Source organism: Macrobrachium nipponense, chromosome 4 (assembly GCF_015104395.2).
Source record: "Macrobrachium nipponense isolate FS-2020 chromosome 4, ASM1510439v2, whole genome shotgun sequence".
NCBI lineage: Eukaryota > Metazoa > Arthropoda > Malacostraca > Decapoda > Palaemonidae > Macrobrachium > Macrobrachium nipponense.
This window is the reverse complement of record NC_061100.1, coordinates 44,810,961-44,834,334: the sequence shown is the minus strand read 5'-3', so window position 1 is coordinate 44,834,334 and position 23,374 is coordinate 44,810,961. Positions and strand designations below refer to the sequence as shown.

At 36.3% G+C, this 23,374-nt stretch overlaps 1 long non-coding RNA gene across 1 annotated transcript in view; it reads left to right on the top strand.

Annotated features, from left to right (window-relative positions):
• Positions 1 to 23,374, top strand: part of LOC135210897 (uncharacterized) — a 378,905-nt gene that overhangs the window by 105,904 nt on the left and 249,627 nt on the right. Inside the window, exon 2 of the long non-coding RNA XR_010313591.1 lies at positions 401 to 442. This is a non-coding gene — a long non-coding RNA (uncharacterized LOC135210897). The remainder of the gene's footprint in view (positions 1 to 400; positions 443 to 23,374) is intronic.

Here is a 23,374-nt window from a genome sequence, read left to right as displayed (position 1 = left end):
TGATATTATATTAATATATATATAATATATATATATTAATATATATATATCTATATATATAATATATAATATAATTATATATATATATATATATATATATGTAGAAATAATATATAATGTGCGTGTATAAATGTATATATAGTACTATAATATCTTATTATAAATGTGTTTATTATATGTCTGTGTATATATATATATATATATATATATATAAATATATATATATATATATAGATATATATATAGATATATATATAGGTAGATATATAATTATATATATATAGATATATATATATCTATATATAATATATATATATATATATATATATATATATTATATATATATATATATATATGTTACTATCAGATATTCATCCATGGATCCTCTTTTCTTTAATAGATCCTGAAGAAACCTGGGACACGGCTCATCATACCGGCAGGGGTAAGTAGAAAGGAGAATAAGTTATTTGTCTGTTTTTTGGGGGGTAATTATAGAACCTTTCGCATTTCCTTTCAGTTTGTGATAGTGGTTTATCGGTTTAAGTGATATATTACCGGTATTGCCAGCATTTTCTTTGTAATAGGACGATGTTAGATTAATGAGCATGGTTTTATATTCTTATGAATTTTATTTCTAGTTTTATTATAATGAAATTTTGACAGAAGTGATGAATGTATGTTATAGATAATCAATTTCTTGACATGTAAATTCACCAGAAATATTTTCTGTGCGCTCAGAAATATTTTCTTTAATTCCATGAGGAGTTCTTGGAAACTGACGCTGAAGATAAACCTGAAGAGTTATTCCCCACTGAAATGGATTTTTCATGTAAGGAAAATCGGGAAAAAAATTGTTCCCTGCTCCGCAATATTTGTAAATGGTAAAAAACGCCGGGTAAAGTTTGCCAGTGATTTCTCTTCAAATCGAAATTCGGTCCGTTGATGTGATTTTATCGCCCCCTTTAGTACATACACTGACCATATAAGTCTCTCTCTCTCTCTTTTAATGATGTGAACTGTAAGTTGCAAGACCCTCTCGTTACAGGTATTTCACATATCAAGTTTTTTTTTTCCTCTGAAGATCTCTGGAATGATACCATTATTTTGTCTTGGCCAATAGATGTATATTTATAGTTCTTTATTGCCATCCTTTAACTTTTATTTTGGGTTAGGTTGCGCATCCGAGGTAACGGAGGTATACTTGAAAGTTATCCATTTTGATGCTACCAATTTACGTTGTTACATTTTGGAATCTTACTTGGCGATATGTCGTACAAATTCCGACCCGACCGCCCACCCCCGCCTTTTTTTAGGACCGGGCCAAATTTTGAGTTTAAAAAAAGATTATCCTAGGCGAACCGTGGACGAGGTGGCTATTGTAGGAGGCTTTTGAGTAAGAATTCTTCCTAAATTTAATCGGAGAATGTAGGTGACAGTGACTGCTTTTTGTGGGATATCTCTATGAAACATCCAATGATTTGGTAAACCTACTGATGAATATTCTTATATGTACACCAGATTACCTGCAGTTTACTCTTATTTTTGAACCCCGTGACTGTAAGTAAATTAACATTTTTTTTCGTAGATCCACTTTCCATTAACTATGTACCAATGAAGAAAGTGTCATGTCAGAGATTCACCATGAATTTGTTGAGACCCAGCTGTTGACGTCGATTTTTGACCATGTGGTCGTCACTGAGTGCCACACGATGCTTTTACCCAGTGAGGTGTTGTCCCGTAATGGACCTTAAATGAAGGTTGTGGTGAATGAAGAGGAAAGACCCTCTCAATAATTCGGGGCGATTTTAACATCTCTAAAGCATACAACCAGTCTCTCTCTCTCTCCGTTATTAAGGTGTGTTATTTATTTCATGAACGCTAATTTGTCAAAAGTGGCACTAAATAACGTATATCAAAAGAGGAATCACATAGCATACAAGAACTAAAAAAAAATCAGATATAATCCCATTTACGAAAACAGTCGTTCTGCGGAAATGATGCCCAATAAAGATCCTAAGAGAAACAAAGAAAGAACAAGGAAGTTCCTTAGGCCTATCTGGGATAGTTCCTGAATCGCTGTGAGGCAGTTTAGCTTCTGGCGTAAAATCGCTGTGGTGGGAGTTGAGAGGGTTTCTTTTATTTACAAAATATAACTTGTGTACGATAGTTACGAGGCTGGGACGTCACTGGGTATACTTTGCACGTAGTACTGTTTGTGTTGGTATTGTGTCTTCTGCATTTTATTTTTTGTCTGTGTTTGATTTTGCTCATACTTTTATTTTCTTTTACAGAATGTTGAGCCATAAAAAATATCAAGTTAGTCTCGGCACTCTTGGCAGTTGATTAGAATTATGAAACCAACCATATTCTGTAATACGAAAATGTTACACTTTTATGTAAAATCACCGAAAATCCATTGGTAAAATTTTTATTCTTCAGAGAATTAATTCGCATTAAGATAAAAAGAAAGTAGTAGGCACTTGTTGAAACTTCGTCGATTTTTTCCCTAATATCTAACGGTTCACCTCATTAGAGGTTTTATCTGATTAATCAGAGGAAGCAATTACGAAGGATATTGACGATTTATATATTGTGTATGGGTGAGTTCTTCATAATTATAAAAATAATAAGCTTATCGATCAGTACTTTATGTAGCTGTTACACAGTGGACTGATCTGGTTTCTCGGATATATATATGGAATTCCTCGTGAGGCGACATAATCCTATTGCAATGCAGTTAGCTGGAGTTGAGTAATTAATTGAAGACTTTTATTATGTGAATACCCTTGCGATATCTAAAAATGAATTATGACTTACTAATCTTTCCTGATTTCCATTTCAGCTTCCTCGTTCATCCCAGCCTCAACCACCCCCCCCCCCCCCCCCCCCACCCTCAACCCCACTCCCTTCCAGCGCTCACGTTGATTCATGATTGGAGTCTAATGACGGTCTTAATTAAGAAAGTGGTTTTCATTTCGTTTTTAATCGCCTTTCACCTCCTTTTTTTAAAGTTGATAAACGACTTGGGTGTCAGAAAGAGACTGTCGTGAGTTAAGTCATTAAACACATTTGGAGATAAGCAATTATTGACTAATAATACAGGTCTGCGCGCGTGCGCTATCTTAACGTGTACTAAATGCGAGCGAGCAGCGCGCGCACACACACACACACACAACAACCCCCCCCCCCCCCCAAAAAATAAAACGAAAAAAAAAAGCTACTTATGAAAGAATTCATTGTAATGGAATTGTACTTTAACACGCAAGGGAAGGTATCATCATTCACACCGCAAACAAACATATTCAAGCGAAATTTATATTTTTCCACAAAACTGCTCTATTGATCGATACTGATCAAGATCGGTCTGGAAAGAGCATAGCGAGCTATCTCTTATTGGAACTATCTGTACTGCCTTTTCAGAAATCGCCATAGCATGCTTTTACGTCATTGAGGTGGCCTATACACATACCCATGAACGCTCCCGAACATGAGTTAGCACGATCAGAGCGATTCCAATTGAATATCGGTGTGTGCGTCATACATTACTGACATGGTAACCGGTGTTATGAATCAGGAGCGAACGACAGAAACCCCGTTAGTTAGGAAACTGAAGACCCTTGGTATCATTCCTCAGCATGTCGCAACATTAATTAGTTGTACCATATATCTTCTGAGGCGTTGTTCCAGAGATAACGCTGTTTCTGTAGCGCTTGAAGATGGGCTGATGAAAGGAGGCAGTGATCACAGTGTTCATGTTTAATTTTGGGGAAGATATCGACGTCTTACGCAAGTTTCTTCCTTGCTAGATTATGTATTCTCTGTACTTAAAATAGCTTCTTTTCATTGCTTGCGTTGGGGTAGTTTTCCAAAGCTAGTACCGGGTGTAAATGCCTTTAGAATCTGCATTTGCTAATAGTTTTTTTTTTTTTTTTTTTTTTGTTTCTTGACATAATATTAAAAGTCAATTCCTTCATAAGCACAAGATATGCAGTCTACACCTGAAAGCGTTCATACGCACATGTACTCATTTATATCAGAGCCTATCATATTTCTGCATTATAAGATATATTCAGAAGCACGCACCTCTGGGAAATTAACTTTCTCTCTCTCTCTCTCTCTCCTCTCTCTCTCTCTCTCTCTCTCTCTCTCTCTCTCCGCTTCACTGATCGTCTTGGTATGTGGTCTACCTCTAAGATAATGAAGCTGAAAGGGGGGGTGGTGAGATGTTGGGGGTCGGTGCCCGGTTTCTGGTGGTAGTTTAATTAGGTTTGTTATTCCCATTTGTGAATACGCATACCTGACTTTATGCCATGAATCGTTGTAACTCGAACTCCCACGTGTAGATAGAAACTTGTTCCTTCTAAGTTGTTATACGAGCGTAAAATGTATTCTCATATGTGTATATATATATATATATATATATATATATATATATATATATATATATGTGTGTGTGTGTGTGTGTGTGTGTATACACACATACATACATACATACATATATAACACAGTGCTTTATTCAGTGATGAAATTATCTCTGCACATTTTTTCCAAGACTTACTTATACGTATTTTCTTGACAAGATGGAAGTAGCATTTGATCATAGTCACTTACCCTTCATGTTTAGTCTTCATTGTAGACCCGTCACCATTAAAAGCCTCCTGGTTCCCCCACCCCCCTCATTTTAAAGGTAAGAACCCTTTTCCTTTCCCCCCTCCCCCCATCCTTCTCAGAATGTTTTTCGCCATTGTTATATTTTTGCCTTAGTTTATCATCTCTCCCATCTACTCATTGTCATAATAATTCTCTGAGAACATTAACTCCATTTCCCGTATCGTCTGCTCCACCTCCTCACGTTCTTATCACCATTTGTAACCATCCAATCGAGCTGGTTTTACTTCAGCTTGGGGTCCCTCTCCTACGAGCAGCCAGTAAGAATCATCAATTACTAGAGAGTAACATTATCACCATTTGCACTGATCCTTTCTTGCCCTTACTTCGCTAGTAGGATTGTAAAGCCCCCCAGATCATGATGAAAGAAAGAACCGTGAGTTTTGTGGGTTTATGGATCTGATTTTCAAAAGAAATTTTTTTCAGGCTGTTTGCTTCTTCCTGATTGTATGATTTTGGTGAAAACATAAATACTTGGCAATGGTTATATGATTTTTGCGTGCCTATAGCCGAGAATGGGGAAATCGTCCATTAATTAGTTCAAGAAAAGGAAACTATTACAGAGCAATAAATAAACATAAAAAACTAAGAAGAAACGACCGGACCTTAAATGTCCTCTTACGCTACTTTAACTCACACGAACCCTCTCTCTCTCTCTCTCTCTCTCTCTCTCTCTCTCTCTCTCTCTCTCTCTCTCTCTCTCTCTCTCTCTCTCTCATACTCAGAATTTCTTTTCTTGTTGTTGTCATCTTTATTAGCGCTTTTGTTGCTGCCGCTATCACTTATATCGTAATCGATAATGTTATCCATTCTTGGACATTATAACTAGAAATAGTTAGTAACTAGAAGTGTTTAGCCAGTATTCCAATGAATATTTACATATTTCGTTGTAGTTTTGCTTATATACTAGAGTGCTTGGAAATACGAGCAAAATAACATATGAATTTTGGATGCACTTGGATAGGTCAGTATCATTATCAGCATTTTAGATGTAGTGGAAAGAGTTCCGTTAATGTCTCTTGCCTAAATTTTAGATGCATTGAAAGTGTTCCAAGATTATCATAACCAAAATCTCAGATCCAGCAGAGAGGTCCGGTCTGGTCTCATACCGAAAATCTGGTAGATTATAATTTCCAGAATTTGAGATGTAGTAAAATGAGTTCTGATAAGATCTTATTGCATTCATTTTATGAAGAAGCTGAAAACGATCCATGATAATGATGAACAAAAGAATAGATGCATTAGGAAGTGTTCCTTGATTATAGGATGCACTATAAAAGTTTTTTTTTTAATAGGCGTTCTTGTCTAAACTTTGGATGCAGTAGACACTTACGTAATTATCAGTTCCATGAATTTAGATGCAGTAGAAAGAATTCTGTCAGGTCCTTTGCCTAATTATTATTATCAAAGTTTTTTTTCATAAATAAAGTAATATTCAACTGGAAAAGTAATTTTAGCTTGAAATAAAAGTAGGCATACGGCCTCCTGACTTAACTGCTATGCAAAATTTTCCGATGCTGCCTCTCTCTCTCTCTCTCTCTCTCTCTCTCTCTCTCTCTCTCTCCCCTCTCTCGGTCCTCTCCGCCCACCACCTCCCCTTCTCTCTTCCCCCTCACCTCCCCATCCCTCCAATCTCAGATCCTCTCCTCTCTCCGTCGGACCTCCCCTTACCCTCCTCTCCCCTCCCCCTCCTCTCCGCTGCTCTCCTCTCCTCCCTCTTCTCTCCCCGGCTCTCTCTTATCATCCCTCGAATCCTCTCTCTCATCTACTCTCTCTCTCTCTCTCTCTCTCTCTCTCTCTCTCTGATCAGAGTTGAATTATAAAACCACTACTCTATATGGATGAGGTAAAAGTCCTGGCTTTGGTGGGCAGGACTGAGCTCAGTGTTTTTACCTGATTCAGGTAAGCGATTTTTCTTTGTTTCGGCAGTGACAGTGATTTAGGACATTTCTGAAATTGTGTCCAACAAAATAACGCTGATGCCTTAATGATTCATTTGCTCTTTGATAGTTTTTGAATTGCTGTACTGACCATAGTCAGTGGGACGCCAGGTAACTTAATATAAATCAGTCAGTCATAAGGGATTGGGCTGCTCGTCCCATCGTCCTTTTGCTTAAAACATGAGTGTTGCCTATTAATAAAACAGCAGCAATGTGCTCAATTTCATTCCATTTCTTCCAGTGTTGTAGCGTCGTCCGAACAATAACGTTTTGACTGATCTTTGGAGTCTTAGGACTCGAGTTCTGTGTTTTCTCTTGACAGAATTATCACTAATGAGGATTCCACATTGTCTATAGCCACTGTCTCCTTAACATTTTTTTTTAAAGGGCAGATGTCATTTTATTTGATCTACCAACCTATTTCTACGAAGGTCGGAACCATCATATTGGTTGTTATGAGAAAGTATAATTTGTTTTTAATATATGAAAGTATAACTTATTTTTTACGTTGACCCATACTTTCAGAACTAATATTTCTCTCTCTCTCTCTCTCTCTCTCTCTCTCTCTCTCTCTCTCTCTCTCTCTCTCTCGCTCTCTCTGTCTCATTCTCTCTCTCATCTCTCCGTCTCTCTCTCTCCTCTCTCGCTCTCTCCTCTCTTCTCTCTCCTTCCCTCTCTCTCTCTCTCTCTCTCTCTCTCACTAAAGTAGACTAATAATTGTGCAAACGTATGGGCAGAGCTACAGACACATGCACGTATAAGGTGCACGAGAACAGATACAAGTATATCAGTGACAGAATAAAAAGAATGAAGAGTAGATAGGAAGACATGGAATAGCAGGAGAGTGAGGATATTCAAAAGAGTCAGACGTTAAAACCGAAGCTGAAATGGGTTGCAACGTAAATGTAAATGTCTCGTTCCACAGGTTTGTCTGGTTACACACTGTGAATTATTTTGAATTTTTCTTTTCGTGTGTTCCAATTAAAATTAGCGGTGAGCTGTATGGTAAATGAAGGAGAGAATATATCACTGCGATGTATTCTGCTGGATGCGGTATAAGACACTCAATCACTGGACAAATAAAACGATTAAATAGACAAAAGTAGAGTTATGGTCTTTGAATTCTCTGGAGAGGGAGTTATATGATCGCAAATAGTTGTGCTTCGCTACCAGCAAGACGTAACAACAACATAAGATATTAATGATAATGATAAGCAAATATCATTAACCAAAATATGCTGGAGTATGTTGCTGTATCTTTGAACCTTTCAGCCATAACAATATTATAGTGCCATTATTTAAGAGCTAATGGAAAGTTGTACCAGAGAGATATGCTAATTATCGTTTCAAGTTGGCATAACATCTTGAAAACTGTATTTTCATTTTTAAAAAACTTTGAATTTGGGGTTAAATGTATTTAGTCTTGGAGTTTGATGAATTTGTCTGAATGGAGTATATTATATTAGATAAGTCATCTCATTTAATTTATTTATTCACATTGAGCTACCTAATTTAATTTTCATTCTGTAACATTTTCCTAGATTCGTAGAAAATGGAGCAACCTGGCAATTCGCCCGATTAATTACGTAGAATAATCGCAAGAGGAATTTGATGGAGAGGGGAACTCCCAACTATTTGTTGATTTTGGACGGCCGACGCACTACACGCAGATGGATGGAGTTTCCCGTCTCCCTCAATTTGTTTGTTTAATGCGGTGTTTCCCCTCTTCCATGTACTTAGGAAAACCATAACGATGTTATTTTAATTGTCGGTGTGTATTTTAGATACCGAGAGACATGATTGACCTTAAGTTATTGTTAGCTGAGAGGGGTGAGGCTGGAAATCCTTCACCCATGCGTAGGAGTAGGACTGATACAGCAACAGGGCGGTGCTGATATATATAATATATATATATATCATATATATATATATATATATATATATATATATATATCTATATCTATATCTATATCTATATCTATATCATATCTATATCTATATCTATATCTATATCTATATCATCTATATCTATATCTAGATATAATTATATATATAATATATATATATATATATATATATATATATATATAATATATATATATATATATATATATATATATATATATATAATAGTATGTGTGTGGGATTTTTCCATATGAACAGGGTCACCTAACGAATAGTAATAGTACGTTTATAAGTGTATAAAATATATATATATATATATATATATATATATATATATATCAATTCAAGCTACAAATGTCCTTTAATATCTAAATTCACTTTACCTCCCAAATGATATATTTTCATATATGTACCGAAGGGGAAGGGGAATTTTTTAGTTGATAATAATTTGTAGCTTGGAATTGATATATAAATGGATCACGTTCGATGTGATAATTATTCATATTATTATATATATATATATATATATATATATATATATATATATATATAATAAAGAACACGCCGCCCAGATTAACAAACGGTAACCCCGCCCCCTCTTACGGTTTTTGCATATAAAAGCCTGTCAATTTCTTTTATATTCGGTGTGAACTTGAATTGTAGAATATACTACGAAAGTACATGATCCACGTCCCTGTTTCACCTACCTTTCCACCGTGGATTTAAGGATCTATATATATATATATATATATATATATATATATATATATATATATTATATCCTACTAGGGAAGTAAAGCGTAAATGGTGATAATGTTACTCTCTAGTAATTGATGATCCTTACTGGCTGCTCGTAGGAGAGAGACCCGAAGCTGTAGTAAAACCAGCTCAATTGGATGGTAACAAATGGTCCTAATGAACTTGGAGAGGAGGAGCAGACGATAAGGGAAATGGAGCTAATAATGTCCTCGAAGAATAACTATGACAATAGGTAGATGGAAGGGATGATAAACTAAGCCAAGAACATAACAATGGCGAAAAACATTCTGAGATGGATGGGGGGTGAGGAGGATAAGGGTTCTTACCTTTATAATGAGGGGGAAAAACCAGGATGCTTTTAAAGATGAAGAGTCTACAATGAAGAGTAAACATGAAATATACGTGACTAAGATTAAATGCTACTGCCAAAGAATTTGAGTAACTTGTTCAGCCTGTGTCAGTATTGATAAAATTGTTCCGAAAAAAGGGTAGTAATGCCATGCGTTGGGGTATTGATTGCGTGGTACAGGTGCCTACTTTCACAACATTATACATATATAAAAATAAATTATATATATATATATATATATATATATATATATATATAGATATATATATATTATCACTGTTGTTGTTTTGATGGATATCGACTCGTCACGTAATGTTGTGAAAGAGGCGCCATTACCACGCAAGCAATAACCCAACGCTTGGCATTACTTATTATGGTGTACTAACCTTTTTTCCGAGTAATTTACCAATACTGAGAGGGTAGCCTCAGTTAGTTACTTCAAATTTTTGTTTTAGGACAGACTACCATTATGACAGACGAAGACATTGGAATTTGCTTTAGCGTTTGATTGCATGCTTACGCAGAGTCCTTTCATTAAATTTATTTGTTTACATTGAGCTATCTAACTCAATTCATGGTATGTTAATTTTTTTTGCAAACCCCCTTCAAGTGTTTGATAAAAGTAAATGTGAAACGAGATATCCACCTAAGGATGATCATTTTGATTCTTACTAAAAAAGTGATCTGATTTTCACATAAAAATTTTTACGATTTATTATTTTTGCTTTATCATCGTTATTAATTAATAAAAAAGTAATCTATTTCCATCTTCCACAAATTTTCCTTATGCCTTCTGCTTTCCCTTGTATCTCTTCTGACCCCCTTTCCCCAGATCCAAATCCATAAATAAAGATAAGGTATAAATTTTACTTATTTCTCAAGTCATTCTTGTGTTGGAAACGCGAATTGCTTCACAGTGTAATGCCTTGCCGACAGTAACCAGCTAATTATACTTTACAAGCGATGGAAAGTCTTCATCAACGACTCAAGATTTTAAAAGAAGGAAAGTCCAGAAAAGACAGAGTTTGAGAGTCGTTCAAGAAGAAAGTCTTCTGCTAAAAGCTGTCTTTTGATGAAGGCTGCAGCGAAAAAGTTGGAGGAAATTATCAGGAGGCGGAGAATGGCGAAGCGTCGTCGATATTGACGGCTGAGAACAATGACAATGCTGACGACAATGGAGGATGACGGGAACGAATAACAGGGTGTCAGGTGTCACTATACCCCGAAGGCCCCAGTTAATGATCGATCAATAACACCATAAAATGATTTCAGCAGTAGTGTGAAATTCTCTCTCTCTCTCTCTCTCTCTCTCTCTCTCTCTCTCTCCAATGTTTCATCATTATTATAGCTGCTACTGTATCAGTCGTCAGGGAAGACACCATGGGAATAGAAAAAAAATTATGTTCAATAGCTTTAAGAAAAAATTGTTCAAACTGGGTAGTGACATGGATGATTCTTGCACATTATTATTATTATTATTATTATTATTATTATTATTATTATTATTATTATTATTATTATTATTATTATTATTATTATTATTATTATTATTATTATTATTATTATTATTATTATTATTATTTTTCTCTATCACAGTCCTCCAATTCGAATGGGTGGTATTCATAGTGTGGGGTTCCGGGTTGCATCCTGCCTCCTTATGAGTCCATCACTTTTCTTACTATGTGCGCCGTTTCTAGGATCACATTCTTCTGCATGAGTCCTGGAGCTACTTCAGCCTCTAGTTTTCTAGATCCTTTTCAGGGATCTTGGGATCGTGCCTAGTGCTCCTATTATTATTATTATTTTATTATTATTATTATTATTATTATTATTCAAGACGAGCAAACATTAACTGGTGAAGCAAGTTCTCACAGAAGAGGTTGTTGCTGTATGGGGAAAATTCAAAAGAGAATCAAGGAAATAACAACTAGGGTTGAATTAATTGTGAAGAGTAGTAGTAAAGCCTCTCTTAAAATGTCAGTATTGGTATCAACGTTATTGACAAGAAGGTAATCCCTCGATTCCACATTAAAAAACTGTAAATTTCTCATTTTCATTACTGCTACGGCGACCATTCAACAGTTTAACAGTAAAGGCAGTTGTTAACTTCCTGTACTTGTCAGCATTACTAACTAGTAACTCATGTGGATGGCGATGCTCTGCACAGTAGCGTTTATTCATGATATGGAAGAGAAGTTCTATACTGTTTTTTTCATCTGTCCATCCGCCTGTGGTGTTTTTGTATGGTAACACTGCGTCCCGGGCTTTAGATAGTTACGCTATTTGTAAGTTTTAGGTAAATAAAAGGATGTCTGGGTGTACATTTGTAACTGAAAAGTGTTTTAATAATTTACTGTATGCGAATTACACCGTTAATATTCGAAATAGGATATTATTATAATCGTTGAATGTAACTCTCTAAAGCCCGGGACGCAGTGTTACCATACAAAAACACCACAGTCGGATGGACAGATGAAAAAAAAACAGAGTATAGTGAAAGGTGTTACACGACTCCATAGGATTTCGTTCAAAATTCACTAACTGGCAACTAGCATGCTTCATATTTATCTATTATTTCAATGCGAAAACGCGATTATCGCATACAATAAGAACATAATATGTTTCATAAGAGTGAAATCTGTCATATATTTCAGAACTGTAAGAAAATGTCACGTGTAGCCAAATTTAAGAAAAACGCTTACGAAACATTTTCAAAACTTTCGTTCACTCATCGCTGAAGCATTTGACCAAAACAAAGACGTCATCAAACCTCAGTTCAGATGTTAAATAAAAAAATGGGAAAAAATTTTCATGACATTAATAACCAAAGCAAGCATCAAATTTGAAATAGTCCTATTTGATTGCTTTTACACCTCAACGCTGAAAATGTCACGTGTAGCCAAATTTAAGAAAAACGCTTACGAAACCTTTTCAAAACTTTCGTTCACTCATCGCTGAAGCATTTGACCAAAACAAAGACGTCATCAAACCTCAGTTCAGATGTTAAATAAAAAAATGGGAAAAAAATTTCGTGACATTAATAACCAAAGCAAGCATCAAATTTGAAATAGTCCTATTTGATTGTTTTTACACCTCAACGCTGAAAAAAATAAATAAGTATATACAAAAGTAGAATGCGCCCACGGAGACCAACGTGTGAGGGAGCATGTGTGACATATCATTCATTAGTGTCGGTGGAACAACAACCACCTGATGTAACATAGTAGGTCTACAATGAGTAGCGACCATGAAATTATCTTGAAAACATTTACTTTATATGTGTTAGAGGAATATTTGGATTTTCATACATAATTATTTGTTATCTTTCTTGAATATTTCAAAAATGATGGCATACTAGCAAATATTCGCCTATTTGTCAAAGCCAAGATATTATTCATAGGCCTAGGTGTTAGATTTCTTTACTTTACACTTAACATTCACATCTCTATATTAACAATTTCTGGCCAGAAAGCAAATGAGGTTATCTCACACATCACATTCTTGCAGAAATGAAGGCAAAAAATGAGAGGTTTTTTTTTTTTTTTTTTTATTGCACAAATATTTCCCCCCTTTGCCTTCCCCAAGTTTTACCCTTTTTAATCAAAGAAAAATAAATTTTTATACAACCCAAAAAAGCGAGCAGAAGGACTTTTATGAAAATAAACCAGTAGAAAAATAAGTGTTCCATACGCTTTGATATTAATACTTATGATATTTCGATTATTAGCCATCTTCTCCATACAATTAATATCATCATCCTTTTATGCCTCAAAGAACAGGCAATCTCTACAAATTAAAAACAATAGTAACAGATTACATCTCAGAAGGCTTAGATTATTCTTTTAGGCCCATAAATCATTTTGCAACATACAGGCAGTTTAAACACAGCCTGAAACTTCAACATTAAAAGAAAACTGTTCGTAATTCATATTCCTATTGTATTCCTCAAAGAACAGGCAATCTCTACAAATAAATTCATCAGTAACAGATTACATCTCAGAAGGCGTAGATTAATTTTTAGGCCTATAAACCATTTTGCAACATACAGGCAGCTTAAATGCAGCCGAAAACTTCAACATTCAAAGAAAACTTGTTTTAATTCATATTTCTATTTTGAAAATGTTGTTATGACTGTTAGTTGAGCTTATTAGGTTTACTGTCATAACGCTGCAGACGTGGTTATGTTGCCCAGTCCGAGGAGCATGTTAAGTGTTTTTCATTGCTGGCACTGCTAACCTTATCACACCTCACTTTGAACATGAGTAACGTAAAAAGAGAAAAAAATCAGTTCAGATCACACAGATTACGAATTATACCAATGCATAAAAGGGATCATATCAATTTCACCATAAGGAAAATAGGGCTAGCTGTGAATTCGAAAACTTTTCGACATGTGTGACATTACAAATAAAAAAAAAAATAGCACTACTTGGCAACGTCACGTTGAGTCTGAGAATCTGGACGATACAAAAAGAATCATAGTCGCTTGAGATTTGAGCACCACTGTACGGTGTTGGTAAATAAAGACATATTGTTGTGAAAGTCTGATAAGGAGGTGAAATTTTATATGAAAAGAACGTTTGAGTCGTTTTTTTTTTTTTTTTTTTTTTTTTTTTTTTTTTTTTTTTACAGAATTGATATCCTGTTGTTGCTAGGAATAGGTGAAAGCAGAGTACGTTCCATATCAGTCTACAGAATAAGAAAGTCTAAAGGGTTAAAAAGTTTTTCTCTTCGCTAAATTGCAGAGGTCGACCGGATGGAAAATCTAATAGGCTTTTCCAGACTCTGCCTTATAAAATCCAAGAAAGGACACAAGTGTACCAAAATATTAGGAAAATAGTATGTATTGATGATAAATAGATGCAACAATAACAGTATAGTTTGTAGAGACCACTTTAAGATTAGGCAGTTCTAAGTACTTAATCTGTTAAAAGAACAATAACATTGACGCGAAATAGATTATACAGTTTTCCGAGGATTCAGACTTTTATGAAACGGATATAGCATTTTGAAACATTTCGAAATACTGTAACAATGCAGTGTAGTTAGATTAAAGGCATATCACAAAAATTAAACCTTTCAAAGGAAAACATTATCTTGAACGAATGTTTTACATAAAGATATCCAATGTAAAAACCTGTCGTATAGAGGAAGCGTCTACGTCATTTGGTTAATGATTGGAAATTGAATAAGAAAACAAAACCAGTCAATTAAGGTGTGGTAAAATCAGGCCCCTGAGTAAAATATTCGTCGGGGGACTCCTTTAGGAATTAACGCAGATTCGGTGACATTTCCAACCGATGGATTCACCTGCTGAAATGTAGAGATGCAATGAATCTTTAATGGGACTTGACAGTAAAGCTGGACGTACTATAATAATTAATTCCTGACTTTCGTAGGTTGGAACGACCACGAAACTTGTATCAGGGAGATGAACGGAGAGAGAAAACTGCCACTGATGTTCACTATCACTCCAGCTTATGATTTGTAAGAGCCAGAGGTATATTATTATTGGGCATAGTTTTCCCTGTCGTAAATGAAGATAATGGTTGCAGGTCCACAATAATATAGCATATGAGAGTTGATGGTCTTTAATAAATATTAATAGCTTTCGAACCTTGTTAGGTTCATCATCGTGAAGTGAACATTATGACTAAATATTCGCCGAAGTAAACTTCTGAGGCAAACAATTCCACAACGAAAAACGCAAATGAGGGAAGCGCTCAACAGCCCAACTTTTTAATTCCGTTGTTGATGTTCATATTCCTGTTCGCTAATCTGCTGGAACATCTTGTGGGCTGTGATGATGGTGTATGGTGATCCCCTGGTGGCGCGGCTGCAACATTGCTAGAAGTAAGTCCCTTGTGCTGCTGTTTCTAAATAGTTTATGACTAATCGTGTTGGGGTATTTGAAAACTATATTAGTATCTTTCTGGCTATTGATAGCATAGTTACATAACTTGTCGAGGTTGGGATTGAATGGGAAGGGAAAGAGTCTGCTGGGTTTATCCTTTGGGTTGTTAACAGGACTAAGAAATCCGATCATTTTATTGACAAAGCCATTTCACGAGCTAAGAAAGCATTTTATCGTCCCGTTAACAATCCCAAGGAAAAATCTAGTAGTTCTTACCCCTTCCATTTAGTCCAACATCGACAAATTATGTAACTATGCTAACAACAGCCAAAAAGATACGAAAATAGTTTTCAAATACCCCAACACGATTAGCCATAAACTAATAGGAAACAATAACGATAAGAATACTATCATTCCGGGTGTTTACGAAATCCCCTGTCAAAATTGTAAGAGAAAATATTTTGAGGAAAGTGGAAGACTACCACCGACCCGGTTAGGGGCACACAAACGCGCATAAGCACTACATGCACAGAACATTGCAATAGTCTCCCATGCCTTTAACAACAACCACAGACCGAATTGGGATGGATTCTAAGAAATTTTTAAAATAACAATGTCCAAACAAGACGACGGGTGGAAGGCGCTGCCATAAACTTAGGGAGAAGAGCTTTTTACAAGAACAAGTCGTTCGTTGGAGAGGACCCATTAGTCAAATTTTACATTCTTAAAAACTTTGTTGAAAATTTCAATTTTAAGACAAGCTGTTTTTCCTCTCCCTGCTGCTGCTGCCCCGCCTTCTGCTCTCCTCAATCAGACAGGATACAGCACAAGGGACCTTACGTCTAGTAATGTTGCAGCCGCGCCACAAGGGGATCACCATGCACCATCATCACAGCCCACAAGACGTTCCAGCAGAATAGCGAGCAGAAATATAAACAATGAACAACGGAATACTTGGGCTGTTGAGCGCTTCCCTCATTTGCGTTCTTCGTTGTGGAATTGTCCGGCTCAGAAGTTTACTTCGACGAATTTTTAAAGTCATAATGTTCGCTTGACTGAGGATGAAACTAGTACAAGGTTCAGAAAGCTTTTAATATTTATTTAAAGACCATCAACTCTCACATGCTATATTATTGTGGACATGCAACCAATTTATTATCATTATTATTATTATTGATTTAGTGTCTCTTCTGTTCGCACATTATAACAAGGATATTACGGAAGAAATCAATTTAGACTTCTCTAAAAAAAAGGAAAAAAAAGGAGTTATAAAATGTTTTAAGGCTTATCAAGAAGCTTGTAACTTTCCATAAAATTGATTTTCTTCTAAAAGTCAGTCATGTCATGTATCGTCCAATATTTTAAGTGTTATTTCTTAGCAGATAATGTCCCCACTGTAAGTAAGTTTTCTCTTTAACACCTGGAGACGGTGTCCGTGAAATGGTTCAGAAAATATTCGGATCAGCGGTGCGCGTTTTTATCCACTTTCAGGTTTTATCTCTCTCTCTCTCTCTCTCTCTCTCTCTCTCTCTCTCTCTCTCTCTCTCTCTCTCTTTTGAATTTATCCATGTGCTTTGTGTTTTGTAAAAATGAATAAAAAATTAAAAGCCCTAGTTATGTTAGTATATAAAATAATTGTTTTAGAACTCCGTTTCATTGGACTTTATGGACGTTGGGATAAAACCTTCTGAACATTTACTGAAATTCCTTGTACAGGATATTTAGATGGAATAGATTGGTCAAGGCCCATCGGTCTCTGCGAAAGTGAGAGAGCGAGGCTATACGCCAAGTTATTGAACGTTAAGGGGTAATCGATGAGCTCTGGTAATGGGAATGTGTTTTCTTTTTTGGGGGGAGGGGACCGGTCCAAGGAGGCACCTCGGGCGTTGTGTATTGAAGATAATGACAAAGCATGAACCAAACGCTTCCCGTTCCATGAAGAATGTGATTAATGGTCCTAATGGGACGCTTGTGGGCACACGAAGTTAAAGCACTATCTTGCTCCCTCTTATACTTTCTCATGTCCATAAGGATGATAAATCAAAGACTGGACCCATTCATAAGCGCCTTCTTAACCGCTTTGTGCTAGTCCATTCGGCATTTAGTTAATAATAGGTTTGTTGCCTGTTTGTTTCTCTCCTTGAAAGGTTATGCAAAAGTTTGTAAGTGGATTTTTAGGAAACTTCTCCCAAATTATGGTCTCGTGACTTAGGTATTGATTAGATTTTGGGAGCTATAGTAATGGAGTCCAAGGCATTCTATGGGTTCAAAGGCCAATTGGAAATCTTAGCTTGGCCACAGTTTTAGATATATACAAACTAAATTTCATATTTGACATGCATACTCTACTCATGAAGCCGAGGTGCAGTGTAAGGTCAAGGTCGCAATTAGAGAATGGCTGTCAAAAAGGAATTTCATCATGGCCAAAGTTGTTAAACTATTCGAGCCTTCATGTATGGAATTTTCAATGCGACTATGAGGCCGAGGTGCAGTGTGTGGTCATACTACAAGGTCAAAATTGGGGGAATGTTTATTGGCCGGATTACTCAGATGTGGCAAAAATTTAACTTAAGGTGAGCCTTGTGACTGGCAACAAGTAATTAGATTTGCGAGAGGTAGGAAACAACTTTAGGCAGAAGCACCTCTTGTTGGGGGTTTTGGGGTTAGGGTGTTGTTCTCAGCCATGACAGAAGTTTGCAGTCTTCTAGCGATCTTAATGGAAATAAATATGTAAAGGACAATTGCACATATAGTTGTACTATAGCTAATTTGTTCAGTACTTTATAGTTTGTCATTTGATAGCCATGATGTGATTAACACCTTCAGACATCCGTAAGTTATTCTATGCGCTGTGTTGTCTGTGTCGGAATAATAGGGATATGGCATTTCAAGTAAAGTCAGCTCTCTCTCTCTCTCTCTCTCTCTCTCTCTCTCTCTCTCTCTCTCTCTCTTTCGATAGCTGTAAGATGGATAAATGTTATCGGGAGATATTACAAGACAAGACTTAACGATTTTGGTTTCCTGGAAGCATTGGGAACAGAGCTGCCACGTCACCTGTTGCTTGCACGAATGAATGGGAATCGAAAATCCATACCGTGAAGAGCGATCCTCATTGTGGCGAGTTTCATCGCTAAATGTTCCAGAAGTAACGGCGCTTCTGCTCCTTTTTTTTCAGGTGAATATGTCGTAGGTTTAAGAATGCTTCTCTTTCAGGCAATAATTTTCGTCTTTAATTCATCAATAAGTCGTCACTATAGGCAAATACGTGTATGCGAAACTCACAGCTAAACGAACATTTCACTTCACTTCGTACTTCTTCATACAAGCATTTCCAGGGTGGTTCTTTAACACTTAAGATAATCATAACTTCCGGAAGTCTTTGCTTAAAGCTTAAATAGATGATTTTGAATTTGCCATGATGATGAATCGGTTCCTCTTATACATTCACTGAAGTACGGAATTAAAGTGATTTCGAAGAGTTGTTTCTCTTCCGAAACAAAATGGCTTCCCTTTCGATTGTTTGTAGGTCATATCTTGGCCATGGGTACTTTGAGCTCAATTTGAAAATACCACCTCCTATTAGGCAACCACGTAACACTCGTTAGGTAACCTTTTGGAATTTTCTTCATGCTTTTGTTCTTTCTTTAAAACGCAGGCAATAGCTTCCTTGTTAGTTAAACTTCACCCATCTTCATACTTGTGCCGTTTAACCTCGCCTAAACCGGAAGCTCAGTTAAGCTTTTGGATCAGTTCGTTAGGCGTATGTATGTAAGTATATATGTGTGTATGAATGCATCTATGTAATGTCTGAATATAGTTTTCACATCTTCCTTATTGACAAAACCACATGACCAATTTCAGTTAAATTTGGCAGCAATAAAGCTTTCTTTGGTGAACGGGGTTCAAGTTTGTTCCAAACGGAGCTTCGGCCTTTGGCAATGGGAGGTAAATGGGAGAGGGGTCTTTTTCAAAAACCATTATCTCTACGTCCTCTGGTTCAGAAATGACAAAGTTACGTGAAAGCTTCCTTAAGTAGCGTAGACAGAAGTTCAAAACCTGATCCCAGAGGCAAGGATGGGGCCGAATTAGGTGTCCGGAATTTGTATAAGAATATTCCCGAAAAAACTTCAATCTCAAAATTACCAAATCAAAGTGGTTTAGGTGAGCGCTATGGCTCATAGGTGGCTCATAGGCCTCTTGGCCTTTGCATCGTCTTAGGCTAGGAAAGGACATTACGGTTGCTTGTCCCATTGACCTCTGACCTACATAAAAGGGTCAGATGAATGAAATGCCAAACGACCATGGAATGTTCTTGGCCTTAGAATATATCAAATGGATTCTAATATTTAATTTTTAAAGGGGAACTTTTACGGGGAGGTTTTTTTATTACTCCTTGGAGACATGTGAACTAGTAGAGCAATTTGTGTATCCTTCCTTCTGAATTACAATGCTAATAATAATTTTGCCCTTGATACAGTACCGCTTGTTAGGTTAATTACGAAGGGGACTGGCCTGGTCCACTACGGTTTTCTTTATCGCCTGCAGTAATTAGTAAAACCTTTGTATTAAGGGCCGTTACCGTCCAATTCAAGGAGATTGAAACGAATTCGCGGTTTCCATCAAGTTCTTGAATTTCGGAATAGAAAAGTTTGTGGGTGCCGTTGTTGTTTTGTCTTTTTCCTGCATAAATGAAAAATGTTAATGACAAAGTTGTTACATAACATCGGTATATGACAAACATTAACGGTTTGGCGTTTTTGGCGATGTTATGTGTCTTGGGGAGAGTCACTGGAAAAAATTAATTTGTGTATAATTCTTCCTCCTGTGTGTGTGTGTGTGAGAGAGAGAGAGAGAGAGAGAGAGAGAGAGAGAGAGGAGGTAAATGAAACCGATTCGTCAAAATAAAGTTTTCAGAATTTCTTAGTTGTAGATAATGACTGCGTCTACCATTTTAGGATAGGAACGGGGTTGGGGGATGGGGTGTGTGGTGAACAGAGCATCGTAAAATTACAGATGTTGTCTGAAAGAGTTAGTGAACGGAAAAAAAGCCGTTCACAAATACCTGCCTTTTCGTTTGCTGTATATCGTAAATCCTTCGAAGAATTGAATGACTTATTGTTTTCAGGTTTATACAATGCCAATAGAATCTGATGAACAAAAAAAAACCATTGGAAGCTGAAACAAGAAACAAATAGGCATCATGTCCTCTAATGTTGATAGCACGAAACGGAACTGGACAGTCATTTGAAATGGAATGAATAAACAAAGAGTCAAGGGATTAATGTTATCCGATGGTAAATGTCAATCCAGGTTCGGAAAAATCAGTATAATGTTCAGTGACAAAGTTTGGAGTGGGCATTAGTGATTATTAACGCTACATTAATTTTCCAATATAGGCTCATTAGATCGGCTGGACATGGCACTGTAATCCGTTTTTGAAAAATGTCCACGATGTATTTTGGAGCTTCGTCAATAAATGCTGTATCATTTCTGTGATATTGTTTATTAGTTTGCGTTCGCGTATCTGCATGGATATATTGAGCCCATCAAAAAGTAGATTTGGACTCTGTACTTCTGTGTGCCTCTAGTCGCTCTGTGGGTACCGATTGCTTAACTTTGCAGAAGTCTTTATATTTTTTTTATTCTTTCATCTATATTTGTCTAGGAAGCAAAATTACTTTTTGAATGAAACATACATTTTCTTAACCACTCCCATGAGGTTATTATCCTTTTATCATAAGCAATATGAAGACGTGACTTCTGGTTTAATTATTGATTTACTTCATGTTGGCTTCTTACATCCATCAGTATAAGAGAGATGATAGGTTTTGATTTGCTATTCGCTGTTCCCAGAAATTACCATCGGAAATAACTTTCCTGATTCATTCCCTTTGGGACTTCAAGGCGAAGCTCATTTGATATGTTAGGAAACAGTGACTATAAGAAGTCAGTGTTGCATATGCAGTAATTAGTTTTGGTAGTATATACTGGGTAAATGTTAAGAGATCTCGTGAATTAAAAATTGCATTATCCCGTTTTTGCCGTGTTCTTGTAGATTTTGAATTTTATCTCTCCATAGAGCCTTTTAAAGCATCACTCCTGGTACCACCGTTCTCTGAAACTCTTTATGTGCAAAGCCTTATCTTGTTTTATTCTAATTTTGATTTGATCTAAAATAAACTCTGTCTTAAGGTGCTAGCTTGGATGTATTTCTCGCTCCCCCCCCCTCCCCCTCCCCCCCCTCCCCCTCCCCAACCTTGGTGCTTTCCATTCCACTTTTCGTCCCTTCCTTCACTTTAAGTCTGTCACTGTTGATTAAAGTGTCCTGTTGTTCCTGACCCAGTGTTTGGTCATTCCGCCTTTTTGTATTATGCAATCTTTCTTATGAACCACCCCCCCCCCCTTCATTTTTTCCGTAAGTTTGTTCTGTGTTACAGTGACATTGTTTCAATGGGTATTAATAAAAGTTTCAAGTACGTAAGTTCTTCGCGATTTCTCTTCACGATTGCTCATCTGCCGTATTCTTCATCTATACTAATATGCAGCAGTTTCTTTGAGGTCTTTCATCTGATAAAAGTTTGTAATTTCCTCCAGCATTCTGTGTAAATTTGCACCCTGTGAGTTTCTCAAGACGAAGATATATATGCAAGTGTCTTTCTCCTTTCTCAATTCTCTTGGTTAACTCCCATCTTAAGCCACTTGCTTATAGTCTTCTAGACTCATCGGTTAGTCTGTCATAGCAAGGTAATAAATGGTTCCTCTTCCTCATTCGTCGTACCCTTTCTGTCTTTGGATATAAAGTAATAGCCTCTAAGCCTTAGTTTATAAATTTATATCCTCCACAGTATACCATGCGGTGGTGAAATTATTAATCACTAATATTTAGTGATCCAAATATTCTGACTTTCCGTGGAGATCGATGATCCATTCACCTCTACGATCTCGTTATTAAGGTAAATGTTAGCTTTTAGAAAGACTACGTCCGAGTAGCTCTTTAATCATGAAAAGTGGGCAGGTGTATGGAATAAAGACGGTTCTCCTACAATATCACTCGCAAAGAGATGACTGAACGGACTTTTATACTGAACTGTGGTAATCTTTGAATATCGTGTAGATTATCCATTTTAATATATTCAGCGTTCTCTAAACTATTTTGAATCTTATATTAGCTCATGGAAAACAACTGTTCCATTATTAATATTCGAAAGTTAAACCAGTCTCTGGAAATTGTAGTCGTTGGAGGTCATTCGATTCTCTTCTGTGATAAGTTATGTACCTTCTCTGATTTTCCGTCAAATGCGAAATTTTCGGAGAGCAAAATTTAATGTCCCTGATGCAGTGCAGGAAGATAGATGTGCTGCTTATGTATGCAAGGATGTTGATGCCTTTTCCTTTCCTTCTTCTTCTTCATGAATTTTATCCCTTGTTTTGCATAACTTCGGTACTTGAAATTTTCAAGATTTCAGTTGGGGATAGATTCTACTACACGAAACTTTTACAAGTGTTTGGAAAATATGTAAATAAGAACAAAGTTTCTCTTCAGTGTCGCTGTAATGCCCTCGGCCTCTTATGCAGGTTGTAACAGTTGGTGTGTTTTCACCTGTGGAAGAAAATCGTTGCCTGTTCTGCCCCATTTTTTAAAGATTTTTATTTTGCTCTGGTAACCACCTCAGTGATATTTATGACGTCAGTTGGATAATAATCTAACCAGTCAGGGTCAGTAATATAGCACGTGTGTGATATGACGCTTAAATTTATGAGCTGTTTACTTTCTTTCTGTAAAGAACCCCAAAGAAGCTGTTAACATATAATGGGTAATATTCTGCTTCGAAAAAAGGAAGAGAAGGTTTATGCGAAATATCTTTCCCTTCAATCTAATTTATTGTATATCGACGTCAT